This window comes from Morone saxatilis, unplaced genomic scaffold (genome assembly GCF_004916995.1).
Source record: "Morone saxatilis isolate NCDOM2014 unplaced genomic scaffold, NCSU_SB_2.0 Contig16, whole genome shotgun sequence".
Taxonomy (NCBI): domain Eukaryota; kingdom Metazoa; phylum Chordata; class Actinopteri; family Moronidae; genus Morone; species Morone saxatilis.
In genome coordinates this window covers 21,705,145-21,710,642 of record NW_023339718.1, presented here as the reverse complement: position 1 = coordinate 21,710,642, position 5,498 = coordinate 21,705,145, and the positions used below count along the sequence as shown (strand labels likewise).

The following is a 5,498-nucleotide window of genomic DNA, read 5'->3' as shown; positions in this document are numbered from 1 at the left end:
CTGTCTAAACCACGCACACACACACTCAGGGTTGAGGGTTGTGCGTCAGAGACTGTGGACAGTTGCAGAGGTGGTGATGTCACAGGGGAAGGTGAACAAGATAATGCCTCAATAATCAGTCAGTCAGCCAATCAATTAATCCATCTACTCTCCATTCCTGTTACATTAGCATTATATTATTTATATTTTACTTATTTTATAAACACAGCTACTTATTTAATATACTATATTATATCCACATTATAGTGAATTGTATTTATATTATACATGGTTAATTTATTAAGTCAGTACATTTTATTGATTCAATATGTCCCTTTGCTCAGAAATATCACAAAATGAAGGTGCCTGCAAAGGGTGATAAGAAGAGAGCAGGTTTTGGGCCTTTATTTGTGCAACAAATATAAAACGATGACATAAAAATGTATAGAAACTACTGTTTGCATTTTGTTGTTAAGTATGACATTAGTAATGGAAATATTTTTCTGAATATTGTGCTTTCTTGTAGTACTGGAATGTTGAAGTGGACCCCAGCCAGTTTGAATTTGAGACCCCTGTTCGAAGGTAACAAAAACGTAACGATTCCTATTTTCAAGTGATTGTACACTAATGAAAACATACCTTTGAATATTATATTCTATTTCCGCCAATAGATCCTCCTAAATGTTATCTTTAACTAGCAGTTCATATTTGTTTTTCATACCTTCTCTGTGGGGGACTGCAGTCTATTTGAGTCCTCATATAATTTGGAGAGGACATCCTGCTTTCTAATGACGTAACACACATGGGGGTGTGGCCAGCAGAGCACATCTTCTGTCTGTTATAAAGGGAAGGAACTGCAGCAGGTTTTAAGGCAGTAATGGAGTGGTCAAATTGTTTCTGTATTGATCATAAGGATGTTGTATTTGATTTGTATTTATTTCTTACTGCTGCAGCTGGTGAACGGAGAGCTGACTTAAAAATACTTTAAATACTGGGGGCAGGTATAATAATAATGGATACACCAGGATTTATTTGTTGATTATATTTTGTATAAATAATTATTCTAAATATTATTAAATGTAGCCTGTTGCAGCAGCAAGTGCCCTATAAAGTGTAATTGTAGAAATGGCTTTAAATAAAAAAACAAGTAGGCTTAGTTCCTTTCCACCACTGGTCCTTATAGTCACTACTATGTTAGAGATTTTGGTTGGCCCTCCATAGTTCCCTTCCTAGGGCTCTCCAGCGTATTTCCTTCAAGCTCTCAGATGTCAGACACTCAGGGGGCTCATGTTGCCTTCCTCCTCCTCCTCTTCCTCCTCCTCTTCGGAAACGGGATGTGATGTAAATACACACCAACTTTTTTTTTTTGTTCTTCTCTCTCTGGAGTGTGCAGATCTTCTTCTTCCAGCACATTGTTGGTGGAAAACTAGCAGCAGAAGGTATAAAAGAAGAGAAACGAGGCAGACAGTAAACCCTCAGAGAGATCCAAAGTCACCGTTAGTTTTCTCCACCATGATCCTGTGAGCTCCGACAGTCTGCCTCCGACAACCGACTCACGACCTGCCGGACGGGACTCCGAGAAAAACGGATCAAACCGGAGAGAAGCTCGCTGCTGTTGTGGATCCGGAGGGAAACCGCGGACAGGTAAACAGCTGACAGTTTCTATCTGTGTGTTATATAAGTGAGAGAAACAAGAAAGCGAAGCCGGGCGGAGGGTTCACACTGTCTGGAAACTTTGAGTGCATGACAACAGAGCTGAGATCAGTGCTGCTGCTGCACACTGAGGCCTAGATAGGATATCTGAGATTTTTGTTATCTGCAGGAGAAATGATCCAGGAACAGCACACAGATTAAACATATTACTCTGTCAACTCTATAAATATCACACAGGCTGGTTCCAGTCATAAAGACTAACTGCAGAAACATAAAATGCAACTTTACAGAAATCTTCCGTGTGGATATTATGGGAGATACAAAAACTCTTTAGGCCACATTATATATACTATTATAGGATAAATAGGTTGGCCACCTTAAAAAGACTTATAAGAGAATATAAAATTGATTGCCATCATGAAACAGACTGATAAGGTAGCCTGTTGATGTAGAAGCAGGATTAAATAGATAAAATGCCATAAAATACAAAAATCACTACAGAAAACCATACATGCACTGTGAGTTACAGTAATAATATTATAATAGTTTATTACTTTAAGTAGTTATAGGAAGACAGTAGGACCATGGAGATGACAGTAACAGGTGTGATAAAGTGACTATAAAGTCACCATAAAGTGCCATAGAAATACTCCATAAATGTATATTGTTGTGAAAGTCAACTGATGAAAAATGTTCACTACTTACAGAGCTCATAAAAAGGAATATAATGGAGATCAGCTGCTTTTAACTCACTGTGGAGCATCACAACAAGAACACTGTTTACCATATGAAAAATATGGATATATTACATTATACTAATAATAATAATAATACTAATACTTACAGGATATGTATATACACTGTAAGTAAGTAAGTATGATGGAGTGTAAACACAGTAGATTTGTTTAGATTAATCAGACGATTAATCAATTGGTCACTTGTGATCAGTAACCATTTTAATAATCTTTGAATTTTTTTGTGCAGATTCATTTGCAAAAAACACCAAATATATACTTGTCCTGACTATTTTCAGATGAATCAATACATCAAGAAAATAATTGGTGGATTAATCCATAATTGAAATAATCTTTAATTGCAATTCCAGAACACATACATTCATGAAGTAAATAAAAGAAAATAATACAATAAAAGATAAAATAGAACTAAAACTAGGACCATACTCTAATATATATTAAATATACATTGTACAATAATGGTGTACATTAGAAGTGCAAGTCAAGGAGATAACGTTTTGTGTTCTGTGCTGTAAGGATTGTGTATATTATATAAAAGGTATCATACTATAGAGATCAATAAAGAGAAAGTTATAATAATCATCATCACAATAATAAAATACTTACAGCAGCTACTACAAATAAATAAACAGTAATGCCCTTACATTAAAGCATTATTGCACATTCTTTTTATTTTTTATTTACATTATCCTTTTTTCTGTATAATGTGAACATTTGCACATTCATTAGTCAATAATTAGCACATTCCACCCTTTTCATACTGTACAGCTCTTTATTTTACATTCTATTTATTTTAATTGTACATTTCTGTCTTCTCTTTCTTCAAGTGTGTTTGTAGTCAGTTTCACCTCATTGAGGTTAGTTTCACCTGTCAGCCAAAGTCAACGACCCTAAAGCATCGGTACTGTTACTATGGTTACTGTGCCTTGAGCACTGATTTGGAACGGTGGGTTAACCTGATCTACGTTAAAGATGAACACAGATATGACACCTACCAGCCAATCAGAGAGCAGGATTTCTGGTTAGTTTATGGCTAAGATTTTAAGTTGTTAAATAAGTCTCCAGTCTGGAGCGTTACCGTAAGCTGTGTATGTGAGTGTGTGTGTGTATTGCTGACCTCTCTACCCCCTTTGAGGTGTCTTTGGGATCATGTTTGGGTTATTTTCATGCTCAGAGTTCAGTCAGCTCAGTTTACAAGGACCAACGGATGGCTGAGAGCAGAGTTTCAAACCTTTCAACTCAAACTTGTCCAGAGTAATTCCTTCTCTTCCAGTCCCATCTCTTCTCACAGACTTTATTATCTCACGTTAACTGAACATATTTACTTAAACTTAACTCAAAATTAAAGTAAAGCTCCCTTTATCAACTTCCTCTCACTTTTATTGATAGCGGTGAAACTTTCCCTGTTGTCATGGAGATGGAAGTGTTTACCTTCAAGCTCAGTAGCTGTTATGATTCGATTTGGACTTTTCGGCCATGTTGGCTGAAAAATTATAAGTGTATTATCACCTGAACATGAGAATCGCTGTGTTTCCGTTACCTTAGAATGAGCTGTTTATATCTACAGAGGGAAGGCAGCCATGTTGAACTGGCATGTTTCTGCAGTAGCCTGTAATGGACAAGCCAAACACTGGCCTTTGATTGGGCCCTTTGTGTCTTTCGTGAGTTTTGCGAAACTATAGTTTCTCCTACATGCATGAATGGCTGAGCTGTATTCAAATGTCTGCAACTTCATGTCCCTGAATCCCACACAGGTTCATTCTGACAGAAAAAGGATTCACAGCATTTTTGATTATTCATTCATGAATTTGGTTGTTTCACAAACCCAAATGTTTCTGGTTCTGGCTTTTTTAATGTGAGCATTTGCTGCTGTTATCTGTTATATCACAGTCATCTTTGAACTCATCATGAGCACCTTTTTGGCATGGAGTAGATTAGATGATTAATTGAGAAAAGAATCAAAGAAATCACCAGTAATAAAATAATTGATGACTGATCGCCTCAGCCCCCTGCAGGTATATTTAACAGCTTCATGCTTGTGATACGAAGCAGTAAAAAGCAGATTTACTGTCTCTTGCACAGACTTTGAGAGGAGCCTTGAGCTACAGAGAGTCACAGAGTGATTTCACAACAGCAGCAGTTGAGTGTTTGGCTCAGACTGTGAGAGCTGACAGCTCTGTTCACTCACAAAACAAACCCAAAACAAAGCATTGGAAGATATATTGTTTCACCCTGCTGCCACTCAGCCAAACAGGGATCATTCAGACGGATGAAGTTCAGCAGTTTTTTTCTGTTCATCACTCTGCCTGTAGGTCATTTGGGTGTCAGGGTGTATCCACAGCATTTGAGCAGTGTAAATGTAGGATTGTATTTGTATAGTCCTGTGTGGCTGAGAGAAGAACAGCCAGTATGAGACCAGGTCCAGGACTCTCCTGCTGCTGCTGTTAGGTTTATATTTCTTCACAAACTCACATGATGTCTGTTGTTCTGTGTAAGACAAACAAGACACAGTTTCACCTCAGTCTGCGTTTGTCTTTGACCATCAAACCTCCACTGAGGTGAACCACAGCAGGTTTGTCCTCATGAGGGTGAAAAAAAGCCTCATTCAGAGTTCATTCTCATAAACGTACACACACAGTTCTGCTGCTCTTCAGAGTTCCCAAACAATACAAGCACTAACAGAATTTTTACAGCTTCAAAATCTAAAACTCATGTTTATTCTTCTGTTACTGACTGTACTTTTTGTGCAATGACAGGAAAAAACATCATTGAAAAATGGGTTAGGGTTATGTTTTCCAAATTTGTCAAATTAGTAGCTTTCAGAGCTGCACTTACAGGATGTTCAATACAAAAGCAGTCACTTCCTTAAAGGTCGATTGTGTAACATTTAGGAGAATCCATTAGCAGAAATGGAATATAATAGTGATAGGTATGATTTCATTAGTGTATAATCACCTGAATATAACAATCGTTGTGTATTTGTTACCTTAGAATTGTTTTTAGCTACAGACGAAGTGGGTCGTCTTCTACAGAGGCCACCATGTTGAACCACCATGTTTCTACAGTAGCCCAGAACAGACAAACCAAACACTGAAATGGAAAGTTAAAACC

At 37.2% G+C, this 5,498-nt stretch overlaps 1 protein-coding gene across 4 annotated transcripts in view; it reads left to right on the top strand.

Annotated features, from left to right (window-relative positions):
- Positions 1–1,298: 1,298 nt before the first annotated feature.
- Positions 1,299–5,498, top strand: part of ddr2l (discoidin domain receptor family, member 2, like) — a 28,083-nt gene continuing 23,883 nt past the window's right edge. For 2 of the 4 annotated variants that reach the window (XM_035657821.1, XM_035657818.1), the window contains exon 1: positions 1,301–1,623. The gene's annotated coding sequence lies outside the window, so the exon portion shown is untranslated. Of the gene's footprint in view, positions 1,624–5,498 lie in introns of all 4 variants that reach the window. The other 2 variants (XM_035657820.1, XM_035657819.1) reach the window with 2 other exon arrangements.